Raw genomic sequence first — 24,157 nt, 5'->3', positions numbered from 1 at the left:
CCATGTGTTGTATACTTCGTGGTCAGGAGATGTTAAATAGATGTGATTGACTTTCCCTGATGGTTATAGAACCCTGTAATTCTCTATTGAGAATCACAGGACAGCATGAGGATCAGATAGTATGAATAAAAGCATGTTATAAACTATAAAAATTCAAACAAATATATGGCATTATTATTACTTATATTCCACAGTCAGGTCTTTCAGGAACAATGCAATTTAATATCATCTTTTTATGGGACTTAAGAAGTTACTTTGAAGATTTTCTAGGGTTCTCCATTGTTTTATACAAATGATTCATAGCAGAGACAAGGACAGGGCATTTAAACTAAGCTAACAGTTTTGTTCTTTTACTAGAGAGACAAAAAGCCAAACAGTGATATTCTGCTCTATAAAATTCATTGGAATTTACAGAATAATAAAAAGGCCACATTGCTCTTTGTCTTGGAGATGAAATTGGTTTGGGGGAAAGTATGAAAATTTTGGCTTGCTTTCTAAGTGCTCAATGTCAAGTTAATGTTTTTTGGTATTTTCCTACATCTTCCTTTTCAAAACAACCCTACGCTTGAATTAGAAAAGGAAAGAAGTGTAAATTCCACTTTGTTTCTTCCAAGTCAGAAAGGTGATTTTTGACAACCACAGGATTTTTATATTGCTGCACTAAACCACAAATTATATTAATGTGAACTAAGCCCCCACAAATTCATTCCTTTCAAAATATGGAACCAGTGAGTATCTGTTTGAACAAGTAAATGTCTTTTCTTAAGTCTTTGTTCAAATCTGCAATCAAATTGCTTTACTGGCTTGTCTTTTAGTTCCAGGACTGAACATTCTTTTTGATACTAAGAGGTAAAGAAGCTAGGGAAGCTAATGGGACATTTTTAATATAAGCTGGCCTGTTTGGTCACTAATTTCCAATGTACAAAATAATTATAAAGTTAATGAGAATAAGCTCCATGAGATTGCTGTCTTGGGTTTCTTAAACTAGAGTTGAGAAAGAGTTGCTAGCCAAACTTCATAAAATTTGTTCCCTAGTTGCTGCGTTTGACAAATTTGTCTCTCTGGTGACACATACCTGGCTGGTTCCATAGAATGATGAAATACCCCTCTTCTTGCCTGATCTTTATTTTGGCTGCTAACTCAGCAATAGATCTGAATTTCTATGTAAGTGTTCAGCTTTTACATTTCTCAAGTGTCTCCAAAAATATAATGAGGAGCCCCAAATCAATTTTTTGAATAGTTTAAAATGCAGTGTTTTCTACTGAGACAAACATTGATGGATGTTGCTAGATTCCTACCACCCTCTGTGTGGGGGATAGAGATAGAGACGGACAAGCAGGGTCTGTTCTGTTTTACACAGGGCTGAAATCTTACATGCCATGCAACCAGGCTAAGGACAAATAATCCCCATGAATAAATTTACAGTGAATTGACCTACATTTCACATTAGATAATGCACACTTAAGTCATTAAATGAATTTCTCCCTCTGGTTCATTAGTTCTCAGCATGCTCTGATCCCTTACCCATTTGTCATATAGCTCATGAAAGCCGAATATGGAAAAAAGAAACTAAATCATTTTGTCCATTTCTTTACCAGGTCAGGACATGTTCCCCTTAGAGGAATTATTACAATGCTGGAGATTGACTGGTTCTCCTCTTAATCTTGGCTAAAAGACTGAGAAGCTAAACTTGACATAGGGGCCCTATGGCATTCTGCCAAGCGCTGTGCACATTAGCAGTGATGTACCCAGGCTCACATTTACTCAGGAGTCCACCAGTGCTAAGAGCTTGGATTCAGCATTATGAGAGCCCTCGAGAATGGATTTAGTGACAGTTCTGAGCATCCGAGTTGATGATTAAAGAGGCTGCTGGCCTTTTAAAAATTCTTGCTTCAAACTCATACACCCTTTCCTCTCTGAAGATAATCGTTGAGTAAAGGCAATGTAGAGGGGAATATTGCAAGTCTGCCTCAGGTAGTATTTGCTACACTAAGTGGGCCTGCTTTTAAATGGCATTATTTTTCTTAGGGTGGAATTTGAGGTGTTTCATGAAGCTACTGGTCAGGCTTTGGAAAGTTTGAGAAACAAACCAACATTATAACATTAGCAGCTGAGTACAGTATTTTAATAAATAAGGTCATGTGTTCATTAATCCTCTATGGTAGAGATAGGAGCTCTGCAAAGAAGAAGAAAAAAAAACCAACATAAAAAGGACTGACTTTGTGTCATCAATGGCTGCCCCCAAAGCTGATAGGATCTTAGCTGGTATTACTAGAGGTATACACAATGGAAGGAAAAAAGTGTTCTGGGAAGATCAAAGCTATGGTGTTCGTCTAGAATTTTGACCAGTACTGTAAGACGTGCATAGGCAAAGTGGAGCACATTCAAAAGAAAGTAATGAAAAGGGCACGATATAAAAATTGATTCTATTTAAATAACATATGCTAGGACAAGCCCTGATGGGGCTAGAGATACAGGGATGAATATAAATACCCTCCCTGCTCTCCAAGAGGTCATAGCCAAGAATGGCTGAAAAAACAGAAGATGGATAGCTAGGTAAAAAGAAGACCCTAGGTACTCAAATACTTGGAATAACATCTTACAGAAGAAGACTTAGTCCTGTTCTGTGTGTAACTAAGAATTGTCCTGTTTTCTGTGTTAAAACTAATGGGTAGAAGCCACGAAGACTCATTTTAGCTTACTATGACAATGTGAGGTTGAAATTTCCGACAGTGAGAGGTATCTAAAGGTAAAATGGACAGCTTCAAGAAATTGTGAGTTCCAGGTTCTTAGGTGTTTAAGAACAGGCCTGAGGACCCATTGGCAGGAATGTAGGGGTAGTGGAGGTGGTGGTGGAAACACGGACGTACCTACTCCTTCACTGTTCTTCCTACTACGTCCTTCCCAGTACACCAGGTACACTACTATGTCCCAATTTTATGGATATATATATAGGTGAGCAAAAGACCCCTGTCTCAAGGACTTTGTGCCTAGTGGGAAGAGACAAATGTGAATCAAATAATCACAGAAATATGTGTAAAACTGCATTTGAGAAAACTATTTGGATGGAAAGCCGCATGGTATTAGAAAAGCAAATAGGAAAGATCTTGTTGGAAAGATCAGGGAAGACTGACAAGAAACTCTTCACTGAGCTGAGATCCACAGGGTGAGTGGGGGTAGAGAAGGTTGTTCCACGCAGAAGGTCCTATGGTGGGAAGAAGCCTCTCAGATAATGGTGTTTCTCGATGACCTTTAAGGTTCCTTTTAATATATATGCATATATATATTGAATGGGTAATGTATAAATGTAACAAAATTCAAAGGTAGGAAAGGCCATGGAGTGAAAGTCGGTCTCCCTTTCTGCTCTGACTTTCCAGAAGCAGTAACTGTGTCCAGGCTTCATTGATCCTTCTGGAAGTATTAATAGATGCATCGACCAATATTCCCTTTTCTTGCCTCCACAAAATCGTAGCACCCCATACACCATTCCCCATCTTGCTTTATTCTCCAAATGGTAGATATTGAATCTCTTTCAGTACTTTTAGAGCTACCTTGCAGGTTTTTTTTTAGTAGCCACACAGCAATCCATTGAAGGAGACATCAGAGTGTATTTAGCTTCTCCTTCACGGAAGCCATTTTGGAGGATTGCAAGCAATGCAGCAATGAATATCCTTGTATGTACATAATTTTGCACGTTTTAAGTATATCTGTAATGCAAATTTGGGATTTAACAAAAATAATCTTTCATATCATTTCTGATTACAAAAGTGATACATGCTTATGGGGAAATATTTAAACATTGCAGAAATCCATCATGCAGAAGGTGAAAGTACCCAAGAATCCCACCTTCCATAAATAACCACTATGACTCTTCATTCGCCTATTCATTCTAATCTAGAGTGACTGAAAAAGAAGGGACATGTGGCACAAAAACCAGATAGCAGATTGCAGAATGTCTCTCTTGATGGTTGGGGTTCCTGTAGAGAGAAGTTGCCAGAGAGCACTAGCACATTCCTCAATATGTATATTTAAGGTTTTTAACCTGGGCTCCGCGGATGGCGTCGGAATATAGATTAACTTAACAACATATGTGCATTTTCCAAGGAAGAGGTCTATAGCTTTCACCAGATTCACAAAGGGATGTATAACCACTAAAAGCTAAGAACACCCACCAACAGAGAGAAGCCAGCAGAATACATTACTTTTTTGTTTAAGAGTAATATTAATCTTGGCGGAGGACTCTTCCAAGAGTTCCGAAATTCTTGTAGAATTTGAACACATTTTTCAGTCTCATCTATAAAATAGCAATAATAATAGTAACTCACAGTGTTATTGTGAGGATTAAATAAGTTAGTACTTACAAGCATTTAGAAAAGTTTGTCAAATAATAAGCCCTACATACACAGTCATAAAACAACTCTAGTTTACATGTCACTGCTCACCCAACCCCCAGGAGAAAACCAAGCTCTGTAAAGAAAAGAACAGTAAACTCTTGACAAGCAGCCCAGACCTCCTGAATAATTTCTAATGCAGAATCTTCCCCAGGGCAGCATGCTATCCCTATCCAGGGATCAAAATATATCTAGGTCATTTGAGGATGTAGCTAGGCAAGAGAATGTAGAAGCACTGCAATAACACTCCAAAACTCAATGTTAGTTTTGTAGCTAGTAAGGCTAGTCTTTTACCACTAAAAAAAGAAAGCAAATTATATGGGATAGATATAAATATACATGCATGCATGCATATATACATAGATTACATATATGCTATATTTCAGTAAGAAATTACTTAATTTTCAATGGAGGGAAATTTTCTTTATTCCAACAGCAAGGAAGGAACTATCTCTAAAGCAAAATATCTGAAAACTCACAATTAAAATATGTTACCAGCAAGAATTACGATCCTCTTAACCCTTCCTCACCACTAACTCTTTCTCTCTCTCTCTCTCTTTCTCTCCCTCTCTCTCTCTCTCTCTCTCTCTCTCTCTCTATATATATATATATATATATATATATATATATACATATTATATATGTATATAATATATATATATATATGTAAAATTCAATTTAATTATGTTATCTAAAAGGCACTTCAAATATTTCAGGGACTTGAGGACTGTTGGAAAGCACCTGCACACTTGAAACCCCGGTCCTTTGTTTTGTTCTTTTTGTCTCACAATGAGACAATGAGGTGCAGTAGGGTCCCGGCCCGACACTGACAAAAGTTTCAGCAGAAGAATGAATTCAGTTCTCTCTCACAGGTACTTACAAATCACCTCATTTGTGCCAGGAGCCTTGCATGAAGCAAAGAGAAATCAGATGGAGTCTCTGCCTCTTTTAGCTTGTCTGTAAAATAAGATGCTTGCATTAGATGATTCACCCATCTTTTCCCAGCTCTGATTTCTGGGGTTCCTGTGATGTTGAAGTAAAAGCAAGCCATCGTTTGCAACCCCCAATTCTTCAGAGATACTTACCTACAGCCTTCATGATGATCAAATTGCTACATAAAACCCATCTCCTCCTGTACAGTGCTCCATCATATCAGGAACTCTTCACAACAACTGTGAGTCAGAGAGCACAGGTCATCTCATCCCCATTTTTATAGATACGTGAACTGCGGCTGAGAAAGGTTAAGGGTGGGAGAGCAAGAACTTGAACCAGGTCTGACTTCCAGTGAGGGCTCCTTCTGCCCACCCCACCCCTCCATCTGTGAAATGCTGCTGGGCATCACTCCTGCTGTGTCCCAGTCTTCCCTCCCTTCCTCATGCGCAGGCTCAGTCCTTCATGTTTCCTTTACTGTACGCACAACATCCTGTCCACATCCAGTGGACATGTACTTCCCTCTGGTGCAGGCTGCGTCCCACACCTGTTTGGCTGGTCTGGGAGGCTGCTCACAGACAGGCTCTGTGGACAGGCCTAAGAGTAAGTAGTTTAAAAATGCTCCTGCTTGCCTCTTTGCTAGGGCCCCTGCCGCCTGCACTGGCTGCTCCCTTCCCCGGGCCAGAAGCAGGAGCCCAGAGTTCTTTTTCCACATTATCCCAGCATCAGCCTCAGGTCCTAAATTGTTCATTTGAAACTCCCCAAAGGGAGCTTCTTATCAGCTGAACTTGTTCTCTCTAAGGTTTTGATCTCAGCAAAGATGAATGGGTCATTTTAAGTGCTTCTGTGTGTGGCTCTGAGAGACACGCAGCCAGGGTTGCAGGGCCAGCCCCTCACCTGTCGTCCAGGAGGAGCTCCCATCTGACCCACTTGAGGCCAGTCCCCGTGGGATGTTTCCAAGAATAATAGTAATAAAGTGTGCTTGTTTTATTTATTTTATTTTATTTATGGCGGCAGGGATATTTTTCAAAGCACAGCCATGCTCAAACAGGTTGGGGCTGGCATGACTGACCCTCCTTTATGGCTGAGAGAAGGAAGATTAGGGATGGGAACTCAGGGTGCATATAGCTATCAAGTTGCAAAATTAAGACAGGAATACAGATCTCCCCAGGCCCTGTGATATCTATATTCGATCAGAACTGGCCAGGTTTGGCATGGAGACTCTCTCTGCCCTTTTGGTAACCCAGTACACTTGAATAGCCAGCCAGGAAATCCCTACCTCCTCATCAAGCTCAAGTTCTGAAACTAACCTCTTCTCCATCGAGCCCATAAAAATCTCTCAGTGTCTTTCTAAACAGATCACAGCTCAAGGGGGAAAGTGATGAGATTAAATACATTTGCATATAGATATGAAATAATGAATAATTATTTAATGTGCTTGTCAGGGATACTCTGGCATCCCCAAATATAGGCCTCTCGAAGAGTAGAAGTCAAGAGCTATTTCTGGGCACGCAAAATCCATTGTAAGGTATCTGCTTACCTCTTAAATTCAATTCTAGATGCCCCACAGAATGGATATCTGGGTGCCCCAGAGCGTGGATACCTGGGTGGGTCTGGGAAGAGGTCCTCAGGGCCAGGACATTATTTAAGTTCTGAGCTCATGAGCAATGACAGTAGGAAAAGTGGGCAAATAGGATGCAAAAGAACTGTGACTAGTTCAAGTACAGACAATGAATTAACCTGTGAGACATGGCTGCTGCAGACAAAGTCAGGTGCATGACACTGAAGGCCAGTTCCCATTGATAAGCCTGAGGCTCTGCCCTTTGCTGAGTCACCCTAGAACTATTCCATGTTCCCAGCACCTCTCCCCTGGAGCTGAGCACAGTGGACATCTTCAGAGCTTTGGGGCGCCCACAGCAGAGAATGAATAGCACCCACCTCTTCCTGCCCAAACAGCTGTCCTGTGGGCCTCCTTGTTCCTGCTTCTGGCTCAAGAGCCTGTTTAGATCAGGTTTCCTTTCTGCGATAGATGCTTTTACTCTCAGTTTTGTTGAATTTAACTGAGATTTGGATGTTTAAATACAAAGCCAACATCTGTTCTGTGCTTCTGAAGCTGCGTCACAGTTTAAGCCTCTGCAGCTGGCTATTTGCACCGTTACAGGGTCTCCTTCACCACAGTGTTTCCTACAGGGGAGCTTCTCAAACTTTGGCATGCCCCAAATCACTTATGGTACTTGTTAAACGTGCATGTTCCTGGGCTGCTCCCCACGCCCGCTGAATCCAAATCTCAGGGTGGTGGGACCCAGGTATGTATATTTTCTTAACAACTTGCCCAGACCAGCTGTTGGATTCTGTCGTGTAACCAAGCCCAAATCAATGACTTCTAGGGAATGAGAATGTGGGCTCTGGGTGGGAAACCTGGGCTAGAATCCTTGCTCTGCTGAGTGACTGTGGGAGAGTTACTTAACTTCTCTGTGCCCCAGTTTTCTCATTTGTAAATTGGGGCTGATAACACCTCTCAGGGGGATTGTTGAAAGGCATGAACAAGGAAATGTGTGTAAATCACTTCTAGAATAGTGCCTTCACATAATAAGTGCTTAATAAAATTATTCTTAAGCCCCCATCTGGTGGAGCAGGAGCTCCCAGTCCTGCCTGCTATGATTAGGGGGATTCATATCCTGAACAGAGTCTTCGTGGTCATGCCTGAGCAGAGCCACAGGCAGGAGGTGCTGAATCTGGCGATATTTTATCTTCCCACAGATGGGCAGCTCCTTGGGGCAGCGTCTTGCTTTGCTCCTCTTCCATCCTCCCGACCCCTAGCAGAGGGCATAGGGTGGGAACTCAGGAAACCTTGTTCAATTGCCTTGACTCTTTCCTCCCAACCAGCCCAGGCCAAAGCATTTCTCTCTCGGTATTTGAATACTTGCTGAAGAAGCAATGCCATTCCCAAAGCCCCTTTACTTCTGCCGTCTCACGGTCCAGACACTGCTTGTCCCTCATCCCATAGTAAACTCCTGGACTTGTATTTGACAATAATGTGACCCCGTGCCTGGCACAGGCTAAACACTTCACATATATCCTCCTGGAAACTCCACCAGACAGGTAATGTCATTATCCCCATTTTCAGCAAAGAGAAGTAAGATTCAGAGAAGTCCTGTCATTTGCTCAAGTCCACACAGCTAAAAGATGGTGGGATGAGGATGCGAACCGGGGTCTCTCACCCAAGAGTCTACTCTTTACCACTGTGGTCCTCTGAGCAGGCACCTGCCTCTGTGTCCCCTTGGAGCACCTGGCCAGGGAGCTACTGCGGGATGTTCCCTGCTTGTGCTTTCCATTCTTTCTTTCTGGTCTCCCCGTGTGGGTGCTAAAGGCTTGTCAGTTTGACACAGCACCGTGATTTGACAGACTCTGAGTGAAGCTGCATCTCTTGCTAGTTGTGTGATCTTGGGCAAGTTAGTTAGCCACTCTGGAACTCAGGGTCCTCATCTGTAAAATCGGACTCATAATATAACATGCGCATGGGGTTGTCGTTAGGATTATGTACAGGGCTGAGCTCAGTGCTACCACTAGTCATTTATAATGTCACTTATATATGACATCTACAAAGCGTTTATAATGACTATCCTGCACCTCCATCTTGGAAGGCAGAGGTTGGGGAACCACAATCTGTGGCCAAATCTGACCCACCAAGTTTTTTTTTTTTTTTTTTTAAATTTATTAGTTTCAGGTGTACAAAACAAGGTAATACTTAGACGTTCATCATTTATATCCCTCATACTGTGAACCCCCCTCCCCCCATCCACTATCCCTTCGACCTCACACTGAACCATCACATTATATATATAAAATTATAGTTGGCATTCATTAATGTTTAGCTTCTGGTGTACAATGCCATGATCTGGTATCCACAGTATCCCTGAGGTCGTCTCCCAAATAGGACGCATGTCCATCGGATACCCAACAAAATCTTTACAACATTATAGAATACCTTCCCCAAATTAATTTTCAAAAAAACCCTGAGGCCATCTTGTGGTTACCAGCTGCTTCCAAATCCCTTCACCTTTCCCCTTATCCCCAACCCCCTCCCACACACCCATCTAACCACTCTCGTTTTTTCTCTGCGTCCCCAAAACTGTCTCTGATTAGTTCATTCACATAGTCTTTTCTTTAGATTCCATATATAAGTGAGATCATATGACCCACCAAGTTTTTGAATGGGCTGTGAGATGGGAACAGTTTTTACCCTTTAAAATGGTTTTGAAAAAGTCGAAAGAATAATAATGTTTCATGATACATGAAAAGTATATGTAATTAAATGTCAGTGTCCAAAAATAAAGTCCTATTGGAATCCACCCTGCTCAGTTGTTTACATATTGTGTGTGCTTACTTTCACTTCACAACAGCACAGTTCAGTGGTTGCAACAGAGACTGTATGGTTGGCAAAGCCAAACATATTTGCGACCTGATCCTTTGCAGAAAATGTTTGCCAATCCCTGTTGTAGGGAATCAAGATCTTATTGTAAAGGCTTCTGCATTGCCCTAGCCTGGGTTGTAACTAAGGAGAAGCCCTCTGAACTTGAGCCCCTGGCAGTAAATAAAGAGCAGCAGGGCTTCCATGTAACAGCAGACCATGTTGGAAAAAGCAGGTTATGGAATGTTGCCATAATGCAGGTTTTGAACACAGAGAATAAGATAAAAAGAAGATAAGGTCATTATCTGGGACTCATAGAGCAGCACCATCCTCTCCCAGCTGACACACATCATCATCTAGCTTCCAGAACTTCCCAGCCTGCCTTGCGTCCATGTGGTTAAGTCCTGGACAAGGACCCATAAGCAGAAGGGCTGCACTGGCTTCCAGAACACTTCCTTAAAAACAGCGAGCACGTGTTCTTCACCCCGCCTGGGCTCTCTCCTTTACCCTGTTGCCTGTACCCTGTTGCCTGGGAGATGCCGGGAGGTCTAGCATCCATTTTGGACCATGAAAGTGAGAATGACTTCCTAGGCATGGCAGAAAAGTGATCTGGAAATAGGCTGGATCCCAAGGGCTTTGAGGAACAGAGCCACCACTCCAGGCCTGAATTGCTTAACTTTAGACTTTTACATGAGGAAGAAAAAACAAAAACAAAAACACTCCTGTCTGTTGCAGTCACTGTTATAGGAGTATTGGAATTCTTATTCTGAGTCAGACTTAATCCTGATAGTCCTCAGGGTGTCTTGGTAACAATTTCCCCTTTTTCTTCCCTTTCCAGTTGTCCTTGACCTTCATTCTAACAGACTTCCCCTATAGGAAAGTATAGGGGAGCAGTGGGTGGGGGACAGCTGTCACTGGTGATTGAAGAGGTGGTGCAGGGCACAGTGAGGGGCCCAGGCTTGCTAAGGGCCCTTGGGCCGATTGCTGCACTTTTGTCCTTCCCTGGCAAAGGAGAATGATGGCAGTACCTTCTCCCAGCTAGGCACTGAGCCGGGCACATAGAGAAAGGTTTTGATTCGTTTTTATTTTTTAAGCTAGCTATTTTCATTATCATCATCATTTATCCTTTGATAGTTACCCAAGTACTGAAGGCAAGCATCGCCTTGATTAAATCGAGAAATGGTCACTCCGCCACTACTTTAAATCTTTTTGTTAGCCAACATATTACATTGCCTGGAAAGCAAAGACCTTGGTCCAGCCACAAACCTCTTCCCAATCTGGCTGAAGCCAACCTCTTCATTTCATCTCCCACCTCTCTCAGAAAACCAAAGTGCAGCCACCCAAAGTACCTGCAAAGGTCAGCCTTCCCCGGGATCCTGTTGCCACACGGTATTGTAGAGTTTGGCCACTAGAGGGACCCTTCTCCAAGTTAACAGTTAGAATAGAGTGCGCGGGAGGGGGCTCGAAGGGAGGAGGGGCTTCAAGGTTCAATTCCCAGGCTCCTCACCCCAGAGCAGGTGGTAGAAGATGCTGACTCGGATTGGGGCCTTGGGTATTTACTCAGGCAGGTTGGATCCGGCCCTGGGAGGGGGAGGAGAGTGGAGGTGGAAATGGGGGAGGAACATGGGAAAATCTGGTCCGGATTTCCCTTGCTCTCCTAACACTATACAAATTCAGAGGCTGAATAGATTGGGACACATTTTTTGAGTTGGGCTCAAATCCTTTGCTTTCCGAACTCAGAAATCAAATAGATTTAGATATCATAGTATCCCTCTCTGTCTAAATTCACTTTCCAAACTCTGAAATCAAATGAATTAGGATCATGAGGGATATTTATACTTTATATTTCTGGAGAAAAAAAAATACATTGAGATGTAGAATAATAAAATGTTTTCTATCTGATACCTTAAATAAAATATTTTCTATCTGATAGTGTGTATTTTATAAAAATATAATTATTAAGCTTATAGAATTAAATTACTCTAGTCATGTTTATTGAAATATTGCATCCTTTAGGCTGCTTATATGTTTTATTCTATAAAGCCAGAACAATGACAACATGATTTATAATTGTCATTGTTTTCATGGCCACATTTGACTACTATAGAATCAAGTTCAATTTCCTCAAACTGATGTTCAAAACTCTTAATAATGTGACCCGTATTTTCCTACCCAGCTAAGCAGTTGCTGCCTACCCACATATGCCTGTTAATTTCTTGCCTTTTCTATCAGAGTACTCCAGGCTAGGAGCTCACGTCTTCTCTCCTCTGCCTTCCAAATATAATCCGTTCTTTAGAGAGAAACATTGCTTTTGTCAACGGAAATCCTCAGAATGTGCATCAGAGACTTTAACACTCTATTTGTTTTCTGAAGTTGCGTGTGCCCAAACCTCATTCCTTAACAAAACCTTAAGCTATTTAAAGATGAGGGGCACTTTTTTTTTTCTTTGTTAACTCTTCATTCAGGGGCAGGACGGTAGCAGACTTTCAATAAATATCTCGGAATCACTGCTCAATTTGTCACTTGTTCAAAGGCCCACATTTGACTTAGAAGTGCACTGGGAGCAAATGCAAACAAGAGAGAATAAAACCCTGCGAAATGCAATTTCCTGTTTTGTGTAATGCTGGAATCGAATATTTCTACCATATCTCCTAGGAAATATAGAATGAATCCAAATTGGAATATGTAAGGAAGCCACACTGCATGGCTGTCAATGAAACAAAAGTAAAGCACAGGTGTTCCTAGCCCTAGACCCCTTACTCTGTGACGGAGTGAGGCCAGGCTTTCCATGGGCAGAGCACCAGGTGAGCCCACAGCCTACCCCCACCTGTGCAGGTGTGGCCTCTCATTCCATTCTTTCCTTTGGCTTCTGTTAACATTTCAACCTTTTGCAGTGAGAAGCTGACTGGAGGGTGCTCTGGTAGCAGCAAAGGTAAAGGGCTGAGAGGGAGCAGAGTCTGCCACCCAAAAATATGCCTTTTGGGATATTGATTATTTTAAGCTGGTTATTTTTAAGAAACTAATACTCAGGAAAAAACTTGGACCTTCCCCCTAACTGCCTAAAAGAATTTAGATAGAGGACCTGCGCCAGGAAGGTAGCTGTCATCGTGTAACCGTGTAACCATAGTTTAATATGAACTCCTGTGATAGACAGGGAGGCACCTAGCAAGGTCACTGGGTCAAAGTCCTCTCTGTGTCCCATTGTTAAAGGTGGCTCAGCAAACATTTGTTTACCAATCATTTGCTTTTCCATGTCCACAGGAATTGCCTTTCTCTCCTTTGAAGTCCCAAACCACACCCCCCAACTCTAACATACACACATTTTTCCTTAGCTCAAGATATAAGCCTCAACTGCCCAATTTGTCCTGGGGTCCCATATTCTTATGGAACCCCCATACGTACATACATAACAAATTGGTTGTTTTTTCCTGTTAATCTGTCTCGTGTCCATTTGATCATTAGACCAGACAAAAGAACTTAGGAGGATAGAAGGAAAATTATTTTTCCTTCCCTAGAGAGCCAAGGACTAGATGGCAGGTCCTGTGTCTGGAGGGGTCCAGTACAGCTTTGTGTGGGGGCTATCAGCTGCTATCCCACTCTTCCATCGGGTCCTCGGCCTGGCAGGGCTGGGGGCAGCCGTGGTGGGGCCATGTCCAGACTACATTTCTTAGACTCTTCTGCCAGCTGCTTCTGGTGGGAGTCTGCCTCTGAGAGATATTGGCAGGAGCCAAAAGCAGCAGAAGAAACCAGCCACACTGTCTCCTGCCCTTGATGGGGTCTCTGGCAGTGGGAGCAGCTGCAGGAGTGTGGGCTCTATGGCCAGCAGCCCCATCAGCAGCAGTGGCAAAGCTTCCAACAGGCCAGTGGTAAGGGCTGGCTAGCTGCTGTTTGGGTCATTCCCTTGTCTCTGTGCTCCTCCATCTTCCTCAACACATTTGCAACCAGGTCTCTGCATCACATACATAGAGTGGGTGATGATTTCCCAACTGGACCATCACCAAAGGTGCCAGGTTAAACTGTCCAAAACCTGGACGCTGTGGACAGGACAAAGAGCCCAGGTGTCATACCAAACTAGGCCAAAACATGAGGAAATGCAGGGTGGAAGGAGTGTCAGGCCAGGAGCACAGCACCTGACGGAAGTTTCCTCTGCTGTTCACAGGCCAATGAGTGAGAGCCAGAGAAGGATCTGCGAGGCGCCAAGCCAGGGGTCAAGTCAGCCCCAGTGTGACCTCAGGGACTGTACTGAGAAGAGACTCAGAATGAAGGAGGGGTGGAGAGGACCCCGCAGTGGGTGAAAGAGGGGGACCTGCGAAGAGGCAAAGCATAGCTGAATTTCCAAAGACATACTTTGCCATTTCACTGCGTGCCTTCGGGCTGGCCTTGCAGCCTAGAATGATGAGAAAATTGGATTTCAGGCCACCACTTAAGAACACATGTTGGAGTTACTAATAGAGTGAATTTGATAGATTTGATGAGACTTTTAAAAATTCAAATTTTGTTTGGGCTCTAAATTGGTGTTACCCAAACAGAAATTATTTTCCTTCTCAGTGTTTCTCAGTCACTAGGCTAGACTTGCTTCTAACAAATAGAGTGCTATAAAGGTGGTGGGATATCACTTCCAAGAGTAGGTTACAAAAGACTGTGACTTCCGTCTTGCTAGTGCCCTCTCTCTCTGGCTCTGCTTACTTGCTGGTAGCTGGTGATACCAGCTACCATTTGTGAGCTGCCTGATGGAGAGGCTCACAGGGCAGGAAACTGAAGGTGGCCATTGGATACCAAGTAACTGAATCTTGCCAACAGCCTCATGAGTGAATGGGGAAGCACACACCTGCCCAGTCTAGGCTTGAGATAATTGCAGCCCTGGCTGACACCTTGATTGCAGAGGATCCCGCTGAGCCACACCCAGATTCCTGACACAGAAACTGAGATAATAAATGTTGTGAGCCTCTGAGTGTGGGGGTAATTTGTTACACAGCGTAGATAGCTATTACAGATATTCCACTCTGAGTCCAGTCAAGGTAAGGGCTTCTTTCCCCTTCCCCCTCTATCTGCAGTTCAGAGCATGAGCCCTATTCAGCAGTGGATGACAGAGATGAGTGGCCAATGACCTGCTCAGAGACTGACCACAAGAAGTAGCAGAATCCTTGCGAAGGAGGAGGAGCAGAGGAGATAAATAAACTAAAAAGGAGCAGCGTGGGTGGTGGTGGTGAGGGGAACATGGTGGGGGATCAGAAGATGTTTCCAAGAGGAATGGTCCTTGAGAGCTGAGAGCTAGGCCCACACCTGTTAGAGGGGCTGGGTAGGGGGTGAGGGAAAACATTGCATTTCCTTTGCTTTTCTTAAATAAACTTAATCTGGCCAGTCATTCCTAGGGCCGTGCCACTTCCCCAGGGTAGGGCAAATGTTCTGGGTCATTCTTGGGGTGAGTCTCTCCAGGTATTTCAGCAGGTACCCTCTGTCCTAGTCTGTGTCAGGTGTTCAGGGCTGCTGGCTCTGGTCCTCCCTGCGTGGAGCACAGGAGTCTCTAGCAAGCCGGGCCCAGGGCTGAGATCCAGCCTCCCTGTACACCATGCAAAGCTTCCCTCTAAGGCCCTGCCACCCGTTGGGCTCTGCCAGGGAGCGGGATACTGGTCCTGTCTCTTACTGGGAATTCCAGACCCCTCTCTCCTGAATTTCCTTTAGGTCACAGGCAATTCCTCCTCTCCTTCTTGCTCTACGCTTCCTTCAAATCCCTCCAACTCTTCCCAACAGGCCTCTGCTTTTGGAAATAAAAGCCAGGAAGGGGTGCCTTAAGGGAACTACCACTTCCTGCTCTGCCCCACATTTCCACCAAGGTAATGCTCAAATGGGGGAAAAGGAAAGGAAACTGTAGGGAGAAAACTAAAAATTAATTTCTCCAAAACTTTTGCCAGAGTTGAAAATGTTGAGGTACCACTTGTGTAGCATTCCTACCAATATGCCCTAATCTGAATCTAATCATGAAGAAACAATCAGAGATACACAAATTGAGGAACAGTCTACAAAACAACCGCCTGTGCTCTTCAAAATGCCATTGCTATGAAGGATAAAGACCAGGAACTGCTCCAGAATAAAGGAGACTCAGGAAGACATGGTATCTAGGTATCTCAATGCAATGGTGGTCTTCAGTTGGAACAGGGATCAGGAAAATGCTAGAAAGGTCATTGTTGAGAGGACATTGTTAATATTTTACTATTCTCTATAATATAATGGTATGATAACGATATTAAATTTCCTCAATTTGTTAATTGTATTGTGGTTGTGTGAGAAAATATCCTTGCTGTTAAGACACAGACGGAAGTATTTCAAAGTATAGAGGTCTGATACCTGCAACTGACTCTCAAATGGTTCAGCAAAATTTTGTAACAACACAGGTTTGAACAGCGCAGGTCCACTTGTAGGTGGAATTTTTTTCAGTAAATACCTGTACTATTTTAGATCCAGGAGGTCCTGGAACTAATCCCCCACAGATACTGAGGGACAGCTTAAGTTTGGGGGGAGTCAGAAGTTATATGCAGATTTTGACTGCTCAGGGAGTTGGCACTTCTAACCCCGGCATTGTTCAAGAGTTGAATATTTATAACAAAATGTGGTCAAATGTTACCAATTGGTGACTCTAGGCGAAGGTTATATGGCAAAGTTGGATGGATCGCTCTTAGCGAGGGAGGCAGATCTAGGAGCAATGTGTCAGAACTGGTAGGACCAAAACAGACAAAAGCTGCAGTGGCAGCCTCTTCTAGGCTCCCAGATGGGAGATGGAGCACGTGATGAGGCCGTAGTAGATGCTGCCAGAAATGAAAAGCTTCTTTGGAGGACGCAGAGTTGGGAGAGGGGAGGTGGCGAGAATTAGATTCAATTAAAGACAAGTTATAGAGCTGGACTGCATCTGAGGACTCCAGAAAACGCACAGGATTCTGCTGAGCGGTGTGTGGGTTCACAGACCTAGTGTGCGTCTAGGGTGGGCTTTGCATGGGATGTTTAGGAGGCGAAAGAGCAAAGAAGTAACCTAAGTTCTTGATCACTTGGCAGGTAGCAGGTGGAACAATTTCTAATTATTTAATGAGAGTTGAACAAGCAAGGCAGGGGACAAAGGGGACATGGAGTGGGAACTGGTTGGGGGCCAGACGGTGTGGGCAGGAGGTCTGTACAGCTGGCTTAGCTGCCTCACCTTCAATGGAATCCTCTTCCCAAAGGCTCATAAGGAGGATGATAGAAGGCAGGCTCTTGCACCTGGGGTTGCATATCAAAGGCCAATCCAGGAGAGGCTGTGATCAGACAGGTGAAGTGTTGGCCATGCATTAAGACATCAGCGCTCATGAAGGTCCAGGCCTAACTCCTGGGCTGCTCCCAACTTCTGTATGGATGTGGGCAGGACAGGGAGGTGACAGCCCATGGCCCCTCCTGAGAAAACCCTCTGTTATGCTGGGGAAGATGCCCGTGTGCAGGGGGCTGGGGGAAAAGGGTCTGGAGTCCATGGGCATCACTAGGTTCAAACCCTGAGAGGCAGCTCCAGGCTCTCACCCCAGGCAACCATGCCTGGTACCCAAGTGTTAGCTCATTACTTGGCCTGTGTCCAGCAGGCCAAGAACAGCCTTGTATTAGGTTCCTAACCTGCATCGGGGATGCTGGCATAGTGGGATCCAGCAGGCTAAGACAGGCATCTCTTCTGGGAGGGTGGGGTCAGGGAATTGGGTCTACACAGCTTAAAATTCAGAGTTTCCCCAGAACCCGAAGGGTGGAGGGGAAGGTTAAAAGGAGAGCAGTAAGTTTGCTATGAGGTGCAATAGAGTTGTATCAGGTGTGTATTTAACCCAACAAATTCAATTTCTGTGCTAGAGGCTGTAGTAGAGGGAAGAAGGAGGAGGGGAGAAGGAGGGAGAAGTGAGAAAGAGTGAGAGCAAGAGCCAGTATGAGAAGAAAAGAGAACAAAGCCTGAGGTGCCCCACCACCCCTTGTTGTCCCTTTACCTCGGGCCACACCTTTGAAGATAGGCCTTTCATTAAGCACCGGTTAATCACCTTTTGCACCTTGCCTTTTGTTCCTTGCTGGGACCCTGAGTTAGACAATAGTAGGGGTTATTGGGATCACAGGTGACACTGGCACCCAATACATTTAGAGGAAAATGTTGCCCCCAAAACGTTTTACCTGGAGACTGTGCAGATGAGTCTGTAGATTTGGTGAGGGTTGGCTTTTCTCAGTAGAAAAGGAAAGCCAAATCCTGGCCCCACATTGGTCACTGATTACTCCCAGTGTCCAATTATATCCCACTGGGAGTAGAAAGCTGCCACTGTGCCATGTGTGGGGCGCTGTGTGTGTGTGTGTGTGTGTGTGTGTGTGTGTGTAGCGTGCAGATTCTTCTAGGTTTATGGGTTCCCTGCTCAGATCCAGGACTCTTCACTCATAGTTGTGGGTGCTGCCTATGTGCTTAACGCCTATCATTATACCCTAAACAAACTCTCCCTCCCACAGTACTAACCACAGAACACGGAGGTTACAGATGTCTCTCCATATACATCAAGAAAATTCTAAAAGGGTGTATGCCAATCTCTTAATAGTGGAGACCTCTGGCAGTTGGGATTATTGGAGGACCCTTTTCTTTCTACTTTGTGTATTTCCATCTTGGGTAATGATGTAAAAAATTCTTATACGATTTTTATAATCACAAAATTGATATTACTGAGTACTGTAGAAACCCCTCAAAATTTTGATTTGAATTGCATTAAATCTCTACATTAATTTGATAAAGAGCTGTCATATTGATAGTTTTCCAAGAAATAATGCAATGTGGGCGGGGCTGGCTGCTGGAGAAAGTGCGACCGGTGTTGGGGGAGTTGGGTGGGGCAGGGTCCCAGCAGAGCTCACCAGACCAATCAGATTCAGATTTGGCTGCGGTGGGGGAGGGCTCAACACAGGAAAGATGGTGCCTGCTTTCTGGCTACGCAGGAGAACGCCAAACAGAGAAAATAGCAACTGTCCTCCAGCCTTCAACTTGAGGCCACACCCCTCAGTCTGCCCACCAAATGTCTCTGATGCCCCCTGAGTCACCATCCCTGTGCTGGAGCCTAGGGTGAGTGTCTGGGAGTGAGAGAGTCTGTGTGTGGGCCGTTTAAGGGGATGTCTGGGTTTCCTGCAGCCTTCTGAATGGTTGGAATTCCCACTGTTTCTCACAGACAGGTGTTGTGGGGGGGGGGGGGCTACTCTTTCTGGCACCAGTACTCCAGACTGGGAAGCCTGGTGTGAGGCTGGGGTTTCTCGTTCCTCTGGGGGGAACCTGCATGGCAGAGATATCCCTCCCACTTCTCAACCGCCAGAACCGCCACAAGGAGTTTTGGGGTTAGCCCGTTTGCATCTCTTCCCCTCATACCAGTCTCATCGTGGCTGCTTCTTCACATCCTTAGTTACAAAACTTCCGTTCAGCCAAACTTCAGATGGTTCTCCTGGTTGATTGTTCTGCAATTTGGTTGTAATTTTAATGCGTTCATGGAAGGAAACACGCACAATGTTTATTCCACCATCTTGTATCTCTCTATCAAAGGCATTTTAGAAAGGAAAGGAAAAGCTTTGGAGAAGCAGTCACATGTGGGTGGGGACAAGGACCTTAACAAGCAAAGTCCCCCAAGCCAACGTGGTTTTGCACAGACATAAGATAAACTTGCACAATATATCAATATCTATTTGTTGGTTGCATTGTTTAAATCTATAAGAAAAAAATAACGTGAAGAAATGTCTGAGGTGCACATAAGGGAGCCATTCTTGAGTCTTTACCTTCATTTTTCACTGTAAAGTATCTCATAGGTCTCTGCATCTAGTCTCAGATAAAACACATCTTCACTGAGTTTATCCAATGAGGAAGAGAGAGAAAAATTTTAAATAGCAGCCCTTCAAAGAGAAGGCTAATAAAACGCAGTATAAGTTAAATATTTTTATCCTGGCAGCTTTTATTTTCTGAAAGAAAAACAGAGCAAACCTATGACACTACCCAAATGAATTTTGATTTTCATTCCTCCAAAGAGAAAATTTCCACAGTTTGGCTCTCTCTCTCTCTCTCTATTACACTTTGAGGGCCTTTGATCTCCTCAAATCCACCCTTTAGGAATAGGCAACTAATTAAACTCCCAGAAGCAGATGCTTTGGGAAAAAATGCTAATTAGAAGGTGAGCAAAAAAGCTTTCATCTCAAATATTTACTAATGAGTAAGAATGTTCATCTAACCTCAAAGACCTGAGACAGACCCAGAAGGGTACAGAGTTCTGTCCTAAGTCTGGTTTCACAAAGCTCTTCTTTTTTATCTGAATTTCTCAAATAACGTCACATTTTGGGTAAACACTGAAGTGCTCTTTGTTTTGACTCATGGTTTGCAATACTAATTGCAATAGTTAGGACAGGCAATATCACACTGACAGATGAGAATGATTACATCTTCTACCATACCTAATTGGGTGGCACCTGCTAACCAGTTGGATGGCTATGGGATGTAGGGCTCCTCTCCCCTGCAAGGCCACAGGGCTCCCTCAAGATCCAAAGATGGGTAGGGGAGGGGAGGGTTTCCACATTGGGAGGTAAAAAATGATGTCAACTTTACTGTGTAGGAATTCCCCTTCTAGACTTCTGAACATTTTCACAATTATTTTTGAATAGATAATACATGCATAAGGCACAAAATTCAAAAGGTACAAGTGGATATACAGTGTTGCTAAATATACTTCATGCAGGTACATTGCCTGTGGCTATCCAGGTACATACACTGCACAACTCCAGGGAAACCTAGTCCCATAGTTTAACATTTTTATGTGTTTATTTTTTCAAGGTAGATTCTTTTTTCTTATGATGTAAACAATATATCTTCTTGGGGAAAATGTGGAAAATACTGAAAAGTCCAAAGTATATAAAAATAATCTGCAATCTCAGCCAACTAGTGATAACATCTGCCTACATTTGGATGTGGTTCCTTTCAGTTCTTTTAAAAACACATACATTAGCAAAGTGCACTAAATGACACAATTGCATTAACTAATTGCATTTCTACTACCATCTGCTAGCCACTTCAGCCTGCTCTTAAAGCCCAGCCAGAGCCAAGTCCAAGAGAAGCCTTCGTTTTATGCAAATAAAACAATATTTGGATTGGGGATGCCTGGGATAGTTAGAGTCATACCTTTTCATTGTCATATCCTGTTACAGGCTTCTCAACTACTATCTTGTGACTGGCAAGAGGGTGGAGGCAGCCCTAAGGCCTTTCAGGCAACTGTAAGCAATTTCTGGACAAAAGCTATTCCCTTAGCCTTCTGGGGTTTTCAAAGGGAGTGGTTACCAAATACCACAGATCCATGAAGAGGTTTTCATCTATTTTCATCTATATTTTTCATCTATATTGAGGTAAAAACAAAAGGACAATGCAGTATTTTTCAGTTAAATTTATTCAAGATAAAAGGATTGTCTCTTATAATGTCTAATGTCATAATTTTTATGTTAAAATAGGTTTCTCTTTTAGAAACAATGAAAGTTTAAAAATGATTTTCTTAACAAGCGCAAGACAAAACAAAGCAAGTTGGCAACCTTATATCAGTGCCCTAAATCATTTTTGAAGTTTCAGTGACCCATGAAATCCAAAAATCTCAAAATCATTGAACTCCTTAGGAACCTTCTATTGGAGGAAACTGTTCCAGGGAAAGCTCTGGTCAACCAAGCCACTCAATGCATGTTTGTCAAGCCACTATTCACAAAGGCAGTAGGGGTAGGGCTGAGGTGGGGGCTTGATTGGGCTTTAGCTCCCTGAAACACTACATCTGAGAAAGATATTCATATTTGCTACAGTGACATTATTGCCTACCCCAAAGGAGGCGCTTTAAAATCTCTGAATTGCTGATGAGAATATTATAAGCACCAGTATTTGCATTTTATGGAAGAGGAAATGAGGACTCTTGGAGATGAAATTGCCTGAGACCACACAGCTGCAGAGTTTAGATTAGAACGCAGGCTAGGTGAATGCCAGAGACCGGGCCTCACCCCTACACCACACCCAGATCACAGACCATCGGTTGGGGATCTCTGACCTGGGCAGTTTGGAAATTTCTTTATCTACTGCCCTTCACCCCTGTCCCCCTCCCGCCCCCCACAAAACAAGAAAAGTGTTAATGGAAGGAAGGGGGAGTGTTTTCTTAATTCTCAGTACCACTTTGGTTGATGACTCTGAGCCCCTTAGACCTGAGTCATAATGGCTCTATTTAAAAATCAAATTGAAGAGAAATCATAAAAGCTAATCCAATTTTGCACAGGCATAGCAGATGAATTATCTCTGTTCACCCTCAGGTTCCCTTTCTGTATTTTTCTCCCTCTCTAAATTGACTGGCTTGCACCCTAACCAGCCTTAATTTGATTTACCAGAATCCCTTAAGGCTGAGTAGTGAATGTTTATTCACAATTGTACGTGCAAAGAACAGTTAGATTCAAGCTTCTTGACCTTTAAGGTTCAAACAAATCACCCATAAATCTGGTAAACAGGCAGAGTCTGATTCAGTGGTTCTGTGGTGTGGCCTGAGAGTCTGCATTTCTAACAAGCACCCACTAGGTGCTGTTGCTGCTAGTTGGTGCTTGGATGACCTATCGAGTAGTGAGACTTTAGAGAATATTAATTTTCCTAACTAAGTACTTTCTGAGCTGGGCCCCGTGATAAAACCTCCTTTCAGGGAAGATTGTCCTTCAGGCATTTCACCATAGCTTGAGTTCCATCCTCAGCTCTGTGAAATGACAGCTGGTGTGCACGCTGAAAAGAGCTTGGAGCCTGAGTAAAATAATTGTTCAGCATCTTCTCATTTAATTGTTCAGCATCTTCTCATTTTATGTAAGGATACCTTCTTGGTTTTCAAAGTCACATCAACCGTCAGTTTTGAACTTGAATTCTGTATAAATTGCTCTTCTCAGAATCTCCACTTTCACATTGGCCCCAGATACATAATTGTGAATTATCTACTTAATTAAGACTATGCAAGCTAGGCCCATCAATCTACGTAGTGGGTTATAGGTTAGATAATATACTCCTTACATTTGTCCTAGGCCTTATTCTTTATGTAGGATTACAGAATTATGTTCCAGAAAGAACTGTAGAAGTCATTAAGTATCTACTTACAGAAGAATTGTGATTCAGAGAGGGTGACGCACTTGTCCAAGGAGACACAGGATCCAGCTTGTGCCAGAACCCGGATCTCCTCAACCCAAGTGCTCTGGGACTGGGCACATGGCCAGGGGGTCCTGTACCAGTTGGTGTTGGCAATCCAGGGCGTTCAAGCTCTCCGCTGTCTGCATCCTAAATATTTCCTAGGAGGAATCTTTGGTGTTCCCACCCACACCTTCTTTATGCACCTCTTAAGAATCCACAGACTACAAAGCGGTAGCAGGAAGGCCACCTGTTTAATGGTGAAGGTCAGGACACTTTACCAGATAATCTCAAGCTTTACTGCTCAGGCTGATGTCAGGAGCTGCCATCTCTGCGGTGTCAGTAGTGGGAAAGTTAGGAGAAGAGAGGATAGGGAAGGAAGCCATGCTGTTGCTTAGGCAAGTAGAAAGCATACTGGTTTTCTACTTGGCTGGCTGACTAACTGCCCCACATTTTAGCCTTGGGAACTTGAGCACATGAGGGAGGAATCAATCTAATAACCTTCCACTTGTTGAAAATCAGCACATGCCCAGAATGTGATCGATAGTATTCTGGTGGGTTCTATGTTTAGCACCATGTCTGTATATCTGGCAATTACTTTCCAGAACTTAAAAAAGGAAGTGCTTGGGAAAGAAAATTGCCTTATGACAGAAGCAATTTGCAAATTCTTTTTAGCCTTCAGACTGTTTTTCTCTTTGTCAGTTACATTATTAAGTGCCTGCTGTATGCAGAATAAATACAAGGCCCTCCTTCCTACCTATCTTCCTTCCCTCTCTCCTTATCTCCATCCCATCCCATCCATCCATCCATCCATCCATCCATCCATCCATCCATCCATCCATCTATCCATCCATCCATCCATCCCTACCAGTAGGTAATTTGAAATTGTCTAGACTATAGATGTGCTGAGAAGCAAAAGTTAACCTATAAGACATGCACAGACCTACAATTTTTAAAGAATGAGAATTTAGCAAAACACACTCAAACACTTTTCTTAAAGTATGCCCCATGGGACAGATTACATAGTCTGTGCTAGTAGAACCAATCAACTGAAAAAAGAGGTCTGTGCTCTTAATTGGGGAAATTTCCTTAATGTTGCATGAAAAATCTACCTCTTATAGATTTACAATGCCCATTAGTGTATTGAAATCTCTGAGAAGTACTTCAGTAATGAAACATTTACATTTTGTTTAAACTTAAAATATGGTCCGTAGAGTTGGTCAACTGAATTTATTTTATTTATTTATTTATTTATTT

This window comes from Rhinolophus hipposideros (assembly GCF_964194185.1).
Source record: "Rhinolophus hipposideros genome assembly, chromosome: 5".
NCBI lineage: Eukaryota > Metazoa > Chordata > Mammalia > Chiroptera > Rhinolophidae > Rhinolophus > Rhinolophus hipposideros.
The sequence above is the reverse complement of the archived record's forward strand: the minus strand, read 5'-3'. Positions refer to the sequence as shown.